General features: G+C 47.4%; 1 protein-coding gene and 1 non-coding gene across 2 annotated transcripts in view; one reads left to right on the forward strand and one right to left on the reverse strand.

The window, feature by feature from the left end:
• MGLL (monoglyceride lipase) overlaps positions 1 to 13,696 on the reverse strand; it is a 134,958-nt gene extending 121,262 nt beyond the window's left edge. Inside the window, exon 1 of the mRNA XM_038771906.1 lies at positions 13,673 to 13,696. The gene's annotated coding sequence lies outside the window, so the exon portion shown is untranslated. The remainder of the gene's footprint in view (positions 1 to 13,672) is intronic.
• On the forward strand, positions 2,666 to 2,804 carry LOC119920563. Its single transcript, XR_005448299.1, has one exon. It is a non-coding gene; the product is annotated as a small nucleolar RNA SNORA7 (small nucleolar RNA).
• Positions 13,697 to 14,532: the final 836 nt, after the last annotated feature.

Consider the following 14,532-nt stretch of genomic DNA (forward strand, 5'->3'; position numbering starts at 1 on the left):
AAACTCTCCATCACCTCGCCCCCTCCCTCCCCCCCAACCTCATCTCCCTTCTCTACTTCTACATCCCAATCTGCACACTCCACTCCTCTGGCACTAACCTCCTCACTGTGCCTCGTTCTCGCCTGTCCCGCCATCGGCCCCTGGCCCACGTCCTACCTCTGGCCTGGAACACCCTCCGTCCTCAAATCTGCCAATCATTCTTCCCCCCCTTCAAAGCCCTATTGAAGGCTCACCTCCTCCAAGAGGCCTTCCCAGACTAAGCCCCCCTTTACCTTAGCTCCTCCTCCCTTCCATGTCACCTCAACTCGCTCCGTTTGTCTTCCCCCGTCCCTGGCCCACAGCACTTATGTATATATGCATATATAATTCTATGTATTTATATTGATGCCTGTTTACTTGTTTTGATGTGTATATATCTATAATTCTATTTATTTACATTGATGCATGTTTACTTGTTTTGATGTCTGTCTTCCCCCTTCTAGATTGTAAGCCCGGTGTGGGCAAGGATTATCTCTATTTGTTGCTGAATTACACTTCCCAAGTGCTTAGTACAGTGCTCTACACACAGTAAGCGCTGAATACATACGACTGAATGAATGAATCTTTAACTGCTTACTTTCCAGTGGCTTCTTCTCCACTACTTTCAAACATGCTCATGTCTCCCCTATCCTAAATAAACCATCCTTTGACGCTTCCTCCATTTACCGCCTTATCTTCCTCCTACCATTCCTCTTCAAACTCCTACAGCAAGTTGTCTACACCCGCTGCCTCCACTTCCTCTCCTCCAATTCTCTCCTTGAGCCCCATGAATCTGCCTTCTACCTGCTTCACTCCACAGAAACTGCCCTCTCAAAGGTCACCAATGATCTTGCCAAATCCAACAGCTTCTACTTCATCCTCATCCTCCTTGACCTTTCAGCTGCCTTCAACATGTGGACCACTCCCTTCTAGAAACATTATCCAACCTTGGGTTCACTGACACTGTCCTCTCCTAGTTCTCCTATCTCTCTGGCTGCTTATTACCTGTCTCTTTTTCAGGCTTCTCTTCTGCCTCCCACCACCTAACTGGGAGCCCATCAAGGCTCAGTTCTGGGTCCCCTCTATTCTCCATCTACACCCACTCCCTTGGAGAACTCATTCACTCCCACAGCTTCAACTACCATCTCTACATGGCTGACTACCAAATCTACATCTCCAGCCCTGATCTATCGCCTTCTTTGCAGTCTCCTATTTCCTCCTGCCTTCAGGACATCTCTACTTGGATATCCCACCTACATTTCAAACGGAACTTGTCCAAAACAGAACTCCTCAACTTCCCACTTAAACCATGTCCTCCCACTGAATTTCACCTCACTGTGTACAGAACCACCATACTTCCTGTCTCAAAAGCCCCTAACCTAGACTAACCTAACCTAGGCTAACCTAGGCTAAACTAACTTAACCAAGGCCCTAACCTAACCTAGCCTTGACTCATCTCTCTCACTTAACCCACATATTCAATGTCACCAAATCTCAACAGTTACATTTCAACATTTCTAAAATCCACCCTTTCCTCTCCATCCAAATGGCTATTATGCTAATCCAAGAATTTATCCTATCCCACCTTGACTACTGAATCTGCCTCCTCACTGACCTCCCTGCCTCCTGTCTCTCTCCACTCCAGTCCATACTTCGTTCTGCCACCCAGATCATTTTTCTAAAAAAAACCCTGCTCAGCACATTTCCCCATGCTCAAGAATCTCCAGTTGGGTTACCCATCCACTCCCATTCATTCATTCATTCATTCATTCATTCAATTGCATTTATTGAGTGCTTACTGAGTGCAGAGCACTGTACTAAGCTCTTGGGAAGTACAAGTTGGCAACATATAGAGACGGTCCCTACCCAACAACGGGCTCACAGTCTAGAAGGGGGAGACAGACAACAAAACAAAGAATGTGGACAGGTGTCAAGTCATCAGAATAAATAGAAGTAAAGCTAGATGCACATCATTAACAAAATAAATAGAATAGTAAATATGTACAAGTAAAATAGAGTAATAAATCTATACAAACATATACAGGTGCTGTGGGGAGGGGAACGAGGTAGGGCTGGGGGAGGGGAAGGAGGAGAGGAAAAAGGAGGCTCAGTCTGGGAAGGCCTCCTGGAGGAGGTGAGCTCTCAGTAGGCTTTGAAGGGAGGAAGAGAACTAGCTTGGCGGATGTGCAGAGGGAGGGCATTCCAGGCCAGGGGGATGACGTGGGCCGGGGGTCGACAGCGGGACAGGCAAGAGCGAGGCACAGTGAGGAGGCTAGCGGCAGAGGAGCGAAGGGTGCGGGGTGAGCTGTAGAAGGAGAGAAGGGAGGTGAGGTGGGGGGGACGAGGTGATGGACAGCCTTGAAGCCAAGAGTGAGGAGTTTTTGCTTGATGCATAGGTTGACCCCATCAAACAGAAACTCCTTACCATCAGGTTTAAGGCACTCAATCAGCTTGCCCCCTCCTACCTTATCTCACTTATCTCCCACTACAACCGAGCCCACACACTTTGCTCTTCTAAGGCCAGCTTGCTCATTGCACCCCAATCTCAACGATCTCACTGCTGACCCCTTTCCCATGTCCTCCCTCTGTGACTCCCTTCCCCTCCATATAATTGTGGCATTTATTAAGCACTTACTAGGTGTCAAACCCCCTCTCAGGGTCACACCTGGGGAGTTTCCAGTACTCTACCAGTCTCGGCTACGGGAGGGAGAGTCAAGCAAGAGGCCTTCCCATTCCATTCTTAGCTTGGGCAGTGGCTAGCGAGTGGAAGGCAATCTGCTACAAGTCAAACCTCACCCATGCTGGGCAGCAGCAGCAAGGGAGAGAGTTGAGGGCGGAGACTCAAGTTTACTGCTCAGAAGGCGGCAGTGGTAAACCACTTCCGGATTTTTACCAAGAAAACTCTAAGGATCTACTACCAGAACGATTGCAGATGGAGAGCAGGGCATTCTTGGAGAGATGTGTCTGTGGTATCGCTATGGGTCGGAAACGACTCGACGGCATAAGACAAGACAAGGTGTCAAGCACTGTACTAAGTGGTCCTACATGGGGCTCACAGTCTAAGTAGGTGGGAGAACAGATATTGAATCCCCATTTTGCGGATGAGGAAACTGAGGCACAAAAAGGTTGACCTTGCCCAAGGTCACACAGCAGAAAAGTGGTGGAGCTGGGATTAGAACCTAGGTCCTCTGACTCCCAGCCCTATGCTCTTTCCCCTGGGCCACGCTGCTTCTTTGCCAGACCACCACCCTCCCCACCTTCAAAGCCTTATTAAGGGCACATCTCCTCCAAGAGGCCTTCCCAGATTAAGCCTTTTTTTTCCCTGATCCCCTCTCCCTTCTATGTAATCTATGCACTTGAATCTGTACCCTTTGGGCACTTGATGTTCACCCCCGCCTCAGCCCCACAGCAGAGAAGCAGCGTGGTTTAGTGGATGGGCTTGGGAGTGGTCGTGGGTTCTAATCCTGGCTCCACCACTTGTCTGCTGTGTGACTTTGGGCAAGTCACTTAACTTCTTTGTGCCTCAGTTATCTCATCTGTAAAATGGGGATTAAGACTGTGAGCCCCATGTGGGACAACCTGATTACCTTGTATCTCCTCCAGTACTTAGAACAGTGCTTGGCACATAGCACTTAACAAATGCCATTATTATTATTATTATTAGTTATGTACATATCTATAATGTATTCATTTAAATTCTTGTCTGTCTCCCCACTAGGCTGTAAACTCGTTGTGAGCAGGGAACGTCTACCAACTCTGTTATATTGTACTCTCCCAAGTGCTTAGTACAGTGTTCTGCACACAGTACATGCTCAATAAATACCACTGATTGGTCAAATCATGGGGATGTTGCCTCAACATTTCATTTCACTCATTTGTGTAGACACCAGTCTTTTGAAAACAATACAAAAATCTGCAGGGACATAGCTGATGGCTAATACAGTAGAGTCCAGCACAGGCTTGGGTTGGCTGGACCAGCCTGAGTTCAGAGGCCGAATCTACTAAGATGGCCCAAAATTGCCAGGTTTTTAAAAATAGTATTTGTTAAGCACTGTGTGCCAGGCACTGTTCTAAGCACCGGGGTAGATTCAAGGTAATTAGGATGGGCACAGTCCATGTCCCACATGGGGCTCACAGTCATCCCCATTTTACAGACAAGGGAACTGAGGCAAAGAGAAGTTAAGTGACATGCCCAAGGTCACACAGCAGACAAGTGGTGGAGCCAGGATTAGACCCCAGGTTCTTCTGACTCCCAGAACCCTGCTCTAGCCACTAGGCCTTGCTGCTTCTGACTCCCTCTCCACCTTGGTGGTCCTCTCCCTTTTAGAGCTTCTGAGCAGCTGGGAGCACTATGGTGTAAGGACGTTGGGGCACAGCTGAGCATTTGCTGGTGTTCTCATGGGTTGCTGAAACTCCAGGTCTCAGCAGTCATTTATCACAGCTGTGCCTCTCTGGCAGAGCAGTCTGGACCTCCTCTAGTCCCACCAAGAACCATAAGCAGCAGGGCTCAGAAGCAGCATGGCTCAATGGAAAAAGCACAGGCTTGGAGTCAGAGGTCACGAGTTCAAATCCCGACTCCATCACTTGTCAGCTGTGTGACTTCGGGCAAGTCACTTAATTTATCTGGCCCTCCGTTCCCTCATCTGTAAAATGGGGATTAAGACTGTGAGCCCCCCGTGGGACAACCTCATCACCTTCTAACCTCCTCAGCACTTAGACCAGTCTTTGCACATAGTAAGGGCTTAAGAAATGCTATTATTATTATTATTATTATAATGGTCTTTAGATGCCTCAGTCCCATGATTCAATTTAGGCCGATACTGGTTGCTCCCGGATATTTTTGGCTCCTGCAGGACTCTATGCTGGGGTGAGTCTCATTTTATTGAGGAAATGGGGATTGGTAAATTTGCCCTGCTATCATCAGGCTAGACTAGAGCAACCTGGCAGTCTATCCTTAGTGCATTCTTCCCTGCAGGTGCCTTCTGACTAGTCTGCTGGTCTCAGCTCCGCAACATTGCCAAGATCTGCCCTTTCCTCTCCATCCAAACCACTACCCTGCTCGTTCAAGCTCTCATCCTATCCCGTCTGGACTACTGTATCAGCCTCCTCTCTGATCTCCGATCCTCTTGTCTCTCCCCACTTCAATCCATACTTCACGCCATTGCCCGGGTTGTCTTTGTCCAGAAACGCTCTGGGCATGTTACTCCCCTCCTCAAAAATCTCCAGTGGCTACCAATCAACCTACACATCAAGCAGAAACTTCTCACCCTCGGCTTCAAGGCTCTCCATCACCTCGCCGCCTCCTACCTCACCTCCCTTCTCTCCTTCTACAGCCCAGCCCGCACCCTCCGTTCCTCTGCCGCTAATGTCCTCACTGTGCCTCGTTCTCGCCTGTCCCGCCGTTGACCCCCTGCCCACATCATCCCCCTGGCCTGGAATGCCCTCCCTCTGCCCATCTGCCAAGCTAGCTCTCTTCCTCCCTCAAGGCCCTACTGAGAGCTCACCTCCTCCAGGAGGCCTTCCCAGACTGAGCCCCCTCCTTCCTCTCCCCCTCATCCCCCCTGCCTTACCTCCTTCCCTTCCCCACAGCACCTGTATATGTTTGTACATATTTATTACTCTATTTATTTTACTTGTACATATTTATTCTATTTATTTTATTTTGTTAATATGTTTTGTTTTGTTGTCTGCTCCTTCTAGACTGTGAGCCCACTGTTGGGTAGGGACCGTCTCTATATGTTGCCAACTTGTACTTCCCAAGCACTTAGAACAGTGCTCTGCACACAGTAAGCGCTCAATAAATACGATTGATTGATTAGTCTGGGAGTCTCTGTGACTGACAGCTGACATCTAAGAATGTTGGCTACTCCAGTCTGACTCTTTTCACTCTGCTTCAGGACTCAGGGAATTCTCCTGGGGTCACCCAAGGAGGTCACCAGTGGGGTGGGTTTACCATGATGGGAGGCCTGAAATCTCTCTATCAATCAGAGCTACATGCCCACTTTCAAGAATCAGTTTTTTAGACAAATAATAATAATAATGGTGGTATTTGTTAAGTACTTACTATGTGCAAAGCACTGTTCTAAGAGCTGGGGGGGATACAAGGTGATCAGGTTGTCCCACTTGGGGCTCACAGTCTTAATCCCCATTTTATAGATGAGGTAACTGAGGCACAGAGAAGTTAAGTGGCTTGCCCAAAGTCACACAGCTGACAAGTGGTGGAGCCGGAATTCGAATCCATGACCTCTGACTCCCGAGCCCGGGCTCTTTCCACTGAGCCACGCTGCTTCCCCTAATCGCAAAGACAAAGTAGACATCCAGATCTGTACATATGTATGATACCGAATAACATACAACTGCTTTTTGCCCCTTAGCTAGGCCATAGCAGAGACAACACGCAGAACCGTGCACTGTCAACCCTTAACATAATGGAAATTTTATATTAAAGACTATCTGAACTAATTTAGCAAGCAAAGATGAACAAACCCCAGTTCTAATACATTCGATTTATAATATGCAGCAATTAAATCTGGACTTTGTGTGTCCTAATAATATTTAACACGTTAAGTGACGAGCAGGCCAAGCAGTTTCATAGCGCATTGTATCGTCATTCCCCCTCTCCCAGGCGTGGTGTCTGCAAAAGAGAAGTGTCTAGGTCTTGGAGGATCTCCAAGCCTCTACCAAAGTTAGTGGGCAGCCCTCATTGGTATCAGCTGCACAGGTTTGCCCAGTCAGATTCATTTATCATTTCAAATATAACAAGATGACTTTTGTATTTGATTTGCTTTTACCTTTTAATAATAATAATGATGGCATTTATTAAGCGCTTACTATGGGCAAAGCACTGTTCTAAGTGCTGGGGAGGTTACAAGGTGATCAGGTTGTCCCAAGTGGGGCTCACAGTCTTAATCCCCATTTTACATATGAGGTAACTGAGGCACAGAGAAGTTAAGTGACTTGCCCAAAGTCACACAGCTGACAATTGGCAGAGCTAGGATTTGAACCCATGACCTCTGACTCCAAAGCCCGTGCTCTTTCCACTGAGCCATGCTGCTTCTCTATTCTGTTTTACTAATTTAGCGAAATTTAAGGTAGTAGCATTTCAGAAATAATGATTAAATCACACACCCCCCCCCCCCCACACACACTCAACTCCCGCCATATAGCCACCCGCTCTCCTGGGCCCAATCTCCCTGAGCCGACCCACTGTGAGGGTCAGTGGGTGTTCAGTCTTCCTGAACCGACCTGCTGTGGGGGGTCAGTGGGTGTCCCTTTAAGTATTCGTTGGAACCGACTTTGTCCTCCTGAACCCCAGGCCGTTCCTAATCATGACTGCTACACACCAGGTAATCAGCACCTCAAGGGACTGGAATAGGGACCAGTCGCTGTTGACCACATTGGCCAAAGTGCTCCTGGTTTGTACCCCAGTGGCCCTATCCCTCAAATGGTGGGCCAGCCCGTGCTCCGGCCCTGGGGGTGCACCCATTACTACTGCATGAAGTAGGCCCTCTTGAGCAGGGACGGACCAGGGGCTTGGTTCCTGTGTCTTCTCCCTCTCATCCAGGAGTTGTTCAATTCCAAGCACCAGGAGATGCCGATTTAATGTAGCTGGGTATGTCTACCGGAGGGTGCCAGCCCTCCCCTGTTCACTACGGGGGACTGTCCGAGCCCAATGTACCGCGAGGGTCCAGAGGGTACGAACTTGATAGTCCACAAGACACTGTTGCTGGCAGGACATGTGGTAAAAAGGGCCCTAGGAACTTCAGGATCCTGGTAATTGCGGCACCTTTAAGGGCCTTTCCTAAAAAGGCATTCTCCTGCTCTTCCTCCTCCTCTTGCTCCTTCGACCTGGAGGGATGCTTCTGGGTAACAAATTTGGCTTAGGCTTCAGCCTGAAGGGCTCTGCAGATTCATTCATTCATTTATTCAATTGTATTTATTGAGCGCTTACTGTGTGCAGAGCATTGTACTAAGCGCTTGGGAAGTACAAGTTGGCAACATATAGAGATGGTCTCTACCCAACATTTTCACCCATGAGCCAGACAAAGTCCCTTGTGTAATCCCAGTAGATTTTGAAACTCTAATGCGTGAGAGACATAGTGTGTGTAAAATGGTTACTTTCGCCACATATTCAGATTGGGAGGGGGCAAGCACATATTGCCCCCCACTACCCCCACCTCTTGCCCCTAATGACTTCACTATGCAGTTTATCTATAAAACTGAAGCCATCAGGTGTGACCTCCCTAAAATCTCCCTGGGGCCTCTCCAGGCCTTCCCTCCTACTGCGCCCCCTTCTACTCTCCCAGCGGTAACTTGAGGTGATCTCCTGCCTCCTCACACAATCCATCCCCTCCATCTCTGACCCCATCCCTTTTCACTTTATCAAAACACTTGGTGCCCTCCCTTCTCCCCTCCTAATGGCCATCTTCAACCATTCACTTTCCAGTGGCTTTCAGACATGCTCATGTATGCCCTATCCTTAAAAAATCCCTCCCCTGACCCCACAGCTCCCTCCAGTTATCTCCCCATCTTCCTTGACTTGAAGCAGTTGTCTACACCCACTGCCTCCACTTCCTCGCCTCCAGTTCTCTCCTTGACTCCCTTCAATCTGGCTTCTGCTCCCTTCCACTCCACCGAAATGGCCCTCTCAAAGGTTACCGATGATCTTCTTCTTGCCAAATCCGACAGCCTCTACTCCATCCTAATCCTTCCTGACAGTTTAGCTGCCTTAGACACTGTTGACCATCCCCCTCTCCTGGAAACATTATCCAACCCTGGCTTCCCTGACACTGTCCTCTCCTGGTTCTCCTTCTGACTGCTCTGTCTCAAGTCTCGTCCGCAGGCTTCTCCTCTGCCTCCACCCTCTAACTGTGGGAGCCCCTCAAGGCTCAGTTCTGCATCCCCTTCTATTCTTCATCTACACCCACTCCTTTGGAGAACTCATTCAGCTCCCACCCACTCCCTTCTGTGTTACCCTTGTACTTTGATTTGCATCCTTTATTCACCCCTTCTCAGCCCCCCAGCACTTATGTACATATCCGCAATTTATTTATGCATGTTGATGTCTGTCTCCCCTGCAGGACTGTAAGCACTTTGTGGACAGGGAACATGTCTACCAACTCTGTCATATTGTACTCTCCCTAGCACTTAGTAGAGTGCTCTGCGCACAGTAAGTACTCAATAAATAGAATGATTGATGGACAATTAATGCCATAATTTTTGTTTACCTAAATTTAGAACTCTTTGAAAACAGGTGGAAAATGAAAGGTATTAACAGTACAGTCTAAATTTTTTGAATCAGTGGCAGGAAGGAGTGGTACAGGTAAAACAAAACAGTGGAAAATCCACCGCTCAGATGGTCCTGGGGTCATTTTCCTTGAGCCCCTCTCTCATCCCCCCACCAATTCCATCATGCTCCCAGAGCCCAGGTTACTGGTTAATGACCGGGCTCACCAGTGTCCTTACCTGGGCTTTAAAATCTAATTTGAAAACCCAGCTGCTCTTTCTAAAGGCCCTGTTGGCCCTTTCTCCAGTCCACCCTTTAAGGGTCTGACCGGGGCCTTCACATACTGTGCAGGTGAGCCCCAGTCCTCTGCCAAAGCTACTTGGAAGCTTCAAAGCAACAAGGCCAACGTGAAAGGGCAAAGTGAGGCAGAGAGTTGAGTAATTATTCCATGAATTCAATCAATACAGAAAAAAAAGGCAAGCTTTTTTTTCCCCCTGAATTAACTGGATAATTGCCTCAATTCTCCAATTCATTTTGCCTCTGTAAACATAGGCAATGATTCAGTTTCTTCATCTGTAAAATGGAAATATGTACCATGTTCCACCTACTTAATTCACGGGGGAAGATCAATAAAACCAACTTTACCACTGACAACTGGGGAACAGACAGGGAATAAGCATAAAACTTGATGATTTGATAGTCACCAGCCCCACAGCTCTTATGTAAATATCCTTAATACCTTACCATTCCCCTTGTCTGCAATTTATTTTAATGTTTGTCTCCCCCTGTAGACTGTAGGCCCCCTAAGGGCAGTGATCGAGTCTCCTGACTCTATTATATGGTACTTTCCCAAATGCTTAGTACACTGCTGATTGATTGATTGATTGATTTGTATTTTAGTATCATTTTAAGGGTATTTGTTAAGGGTTTATTATGTGTCAAACACTTTTCTAAGCACTGAGGTAGATACAAGTTAACCAGGTCGGACACAGTCCCTGTCCCGATTGGGACTTACAGTCTAAGTATGAGGGAGAAGAGGTATTAATGCCCATTTTACAGATGAGGAAACTGAGGCACAGACAAGTTAAGTGACTTTCCCAAAGTCATGCAGCAAGCATGATTACCGGGGATTAGAACCCCAGTCCTCTGATTCCCATGTCCATGCTCTTTCCACTATAACATGCTGCTTCTCATCACCGGTATTGAGCGTCTATTATTAGTAGAGCACTGAACTAGTTGCTTGGAGAAGGAAGGAGAAGAAGTTTAGAGAAGCAGCATGGTCTAGTGGAAAGAGCACAGGCCTGGGGGCCAGAGGACCTGGGTTCTAATCTCAGCCCCACCACTTGTTTGCTCTGTGACCTTGAGTAAATCACTTCACTTCTCTGTGCCCCGGTTACCTCATCTGTAAAATGGGGTTTAAATCCTCCTCCCTCCGACTTGGGCTGTGAGCCCTATGTGGGACAGGAACTGTGTCCAACCCGGTTCCCTACCCCAGCACTTAAAACAGTGCTTGACACATTGTAAACCCTTGACAGATACCATTAAAAAAAGAAGTATAGGAAACAATCCCTGATCATAAGGAGCTTAAACAGATAAGCACATAAATCTTCTGAGAAGAACAAGAGGATGGCATGACGGGGAAAGTGGGAAGATTAATCAGAGAAGGGCTTCTGGAGGCGGTGACTTTTTAGATGGGCTTTGAAAGAGAAGAGTGACATGGTGTGGGGAGAGCATTTCAGGGGTGTGTGTGTGTGTGTGTGTGTGCGTGTGTGTGTGTGTTGGGGAAAGGAGGGAGCATTTGAAGTAAATGATCCCACCTAATGCTGAAGTGTCCTGATTTAACAGTTTCTTCATTACGTATTTCCGTATCTTTAAAAATAGCTTCTTAATGTGCATTTCTTCCATAAATGTTTAAAGCACTTCAGTGACCCATCCCACATAGTTTTCTAATTTAAGACCCTAATTAATTTATTTAGGGGAGTGATTTTGCATTGTTTCATAAAAAACAAAAGTTTCTCCATAAGAAAAGCCCTCGCTAAAGGACTAAACTTGGAGGTAAAAGGTGAAGGCATCTACAACTCTAGCTGTGCCTGTGGAACTAGACAGGAGTTAGCAAAGTGTGGTTCTGGGTGGCCAGTGGTCTGCTAGGGTTATACTGGTGATTAGAGGGGAGAAGAAATGAAGTAAAGAGCACCTCTGGAAGAATGATAAGGGGTGATGGGCTCCTAAACCAAAACAAAGCAGCCTGCCAGGAGGTCAAACAAGAGAAATAGGGCAAGACCAGGTCTGCTGGCCCCAGGACGCTTAATAATAATAATAATAATAATAATAATAATAATAATAATAATAATAATAAAGTAATATTAGTAAAGTAATATAGAGAAGCAGCATGGCTCAGTGGAAAGAGCACGGGCTTTGGAGTCGGAGGTCAATGGTTCAAATCCTGGCTCCACCACTTGTCAGCCGTGTGACTTTGGGCAAGTCACTTAACTTCTCTGTGCCTCAGTTACCTCATCTGTAAAATGGGAATTAAGACTGTGAGCCCCACGTGGGACAACCTGATCACCTTGTATCCTCCACAGCGCTTAGAACAGTGCTTTGCACATAGTAAGCGCTTAATAAATGCCATTATTATTATTAGTAGTAGTAGTAGTATTGTTAAGCGCTTACTCGGGGTCAAGCACTGTTCTAAGCGCTGAGGTAGATACAAGATAATCAGGTTGGACACAGTTCCTGTCCCACATGGGGCTCACTGTCTTAATCCCTGTTTTACAGATGAGGTCACTGAGGCCCAGAGAAGTAGAATGACTTACCCAAGGTCACACAGCAGACATGTGGTGGAGCCAGGATTAGAACCGAGGTCCTTCTGACTCCCAGGACCATGTTCTATCCACTAGGCCATGCTGCTGGGACCCCTCCCCAACACCCAAACTCAGAGCCCGCCTCCCATCCTTTTGAACATTGGGGCGTTAAAGTCCAGAGACCAAGAGCTGCAGTCACTCAGGCCTGGGAACCAGCAACAGTGGTTCTGGAGATTCTAGGACTTCTCCATGACCTTCCCCGCCCCTACCTTCTGCTCACCACATCCCCGTTTCCCTCTCACACCGCCACCCCAAAACCTCCATCTCTATTCTAGACTGTGAGCCCGCTGTTGGCTAGGGACCGTCTCTATATGTTGCCAACTTGTACTTCCCAAGCGCTTAGTACAGTGCTCTGCACACAGTAAGCGCTCAATAAATACGATTGAATGAATGAATGAATGAATGAACACTGCACCCCACCAATTCACTCCCATGTAGCTCATCCCCATTCATTCATTCATTCAATCAGATTTATTGAGCACTTACTGTGTGCAAAGCACTGTTCTAAGTGCTTGGGAGAGTGCAATATAACAACAAACAGGCATATTCCTGCCCACAATGAGCTCACAGTCTAGAGGGGGAGACAGACATTAATATAAATAAGTAATAGATACATACATAATTATATACATATCCCTTTTAGACTGTGAGCCCACTGTTGGGTAGGGACTGTCTCTATATGTTGCCAACTTGTACTTCCCAAGCGCTTAGTACAGTGCTCTGCACACAGTAAGCGCTCAATAAATACGATTGATGATGATCTCTTGGGTCATCCCCTTTCCAGTCTCTCACCCAACAACCTCCTCTAAATGCAGCCCTGGTCCATTTTGGTCAAACTTCCCCTAACCCTTCCCGTCTTACTAACTCAGTTATTGTTCCTCTTTGATATCACTGAGACCTGGATCAGCCCAGAAGACTCTTTCTCCACCCACTGCCACTCTCTCCCAAGGGGGCCTCACTTTCTCCCACTCCCCCAGAGCCGCTGGGAAAAGGAAAGAAATTGGCTTACTCCTCAATGCACCATCCCATCCCCTCCATCCCTTACCTTCTTTTTCTTTAAAGCCAAAATCATCCACCTCAACCTCCCTCTAAATTGATTAGTTACAGACATCTACCATCCTCTTGGCCCCACCTCCAATTTTCTGAGTGCTTATAATAATAATGATAACGATAATAATAATTGCGATATTTTAAAATGCTTCCTATGTGCCAGGCACTGTACTAGGTTCTGGGCTGGATACGAGCGAATTGAGTTGGACTCAGTCCCTGTCCCACACGGGGCTTACAGTCTTAATCCCCATTTTACAGATAAGGGAACTGAGGCCCGGAGAAGTGAAGTGACCTGCCCAAGGTCACAAAGCAGACAAGTGGCAGAGCTGGGATTAGAACCCAGGTCCTCCTGACTCCCAGGCCCTCGCTCTATCCACTAGGCCATGCTGCTTCTCTCGATATCTTTCTACACCTTCATTCCCTCAGAAGATCCTTGGGGATTTCAACATCCATGTAGACATTCCTGATGACCACCCCCCCTCCACCCCCAAATTCCCAGATGCCCACTTCCACTTACTTGTCAACTCCGCCAATCTCCTGCTGCACTCCACGTGATACACTCACCCACTCGGCCACCAGCTGGATTTCATCATCACTCGTCATAGTACCATTTTCATAACCTCACCAACACTGGAATCTCACTGTCCAATCAGAACCGCCTAACTTGCCCTCTCTCCCACATACCCCCTTCTCCACAGAACTATCCTTTCACCACACTGACACCTCCAATTTCTAGACATGCTCCACTTATCCCTGACTACTGTGTCCTATTTGGACTCACTATCCAACACCCAATCTCAGTGCACAAACCCATGAGTCTGCCTTCTCCACCCAACTCAACTCCCTCCCCTCCCTCCATTGCTCTCAAACCACCAACCCCCAGCATTTTATCACCTCCACAGTATGCTTTCTTTGCTCTAGTGCTTGTGCTGTGGAGCACTGTTGGTAGATAGAGCACAGGCCTGGAAATCAGAAAGACCTGGGTTCTAATCTAATACATCCTCACTTTACTCTGTCTTCTGTTCTGCAAAACTATTTAGCCCACACTGATGTCCATTGCTCCCACCATTCTAAACCTTCCACTTTTTCCAGAAACCCCTAAGACCCCCACCTCATCAACTACAGAGCTTAGAGAAGCAGTGTGGCCTAATGGAAAGAGCATGAGGCTGGGAGTCAGAGGACTTGGGTGCTAATCCTGGCTCCACTACTTGTCTGCTGTGTGAACTTAGACAAGTCACTTAACTTCTCTGTGCTTCATTCATTCATTCATTCATTCAATCGTATTTATTGAGCACTTACTGTGTGCAGAGCACTGTATTAAGCGCTTGGGAAATCCAAGCTGGCAACATATAGAGACGGTCCCTACCCAACAGTGGG

Source organism: Tachyglossus aculeatus, chromosome X1 (assembly GCF_015852505.1).
Source record: "Tachyglossus aculeatus isolate mTacAcu1 chromosome X1, mTacAcu1.pri, whole genome shotgun sequence".
Taxonomy (NCBI): domain Eukaryota; kingdom Metazoa; phylum Chordata; class Mammalia; order Monotremata; family Tachyglossidae; genus Tachyglossus; species Tachyglossus aculeatus.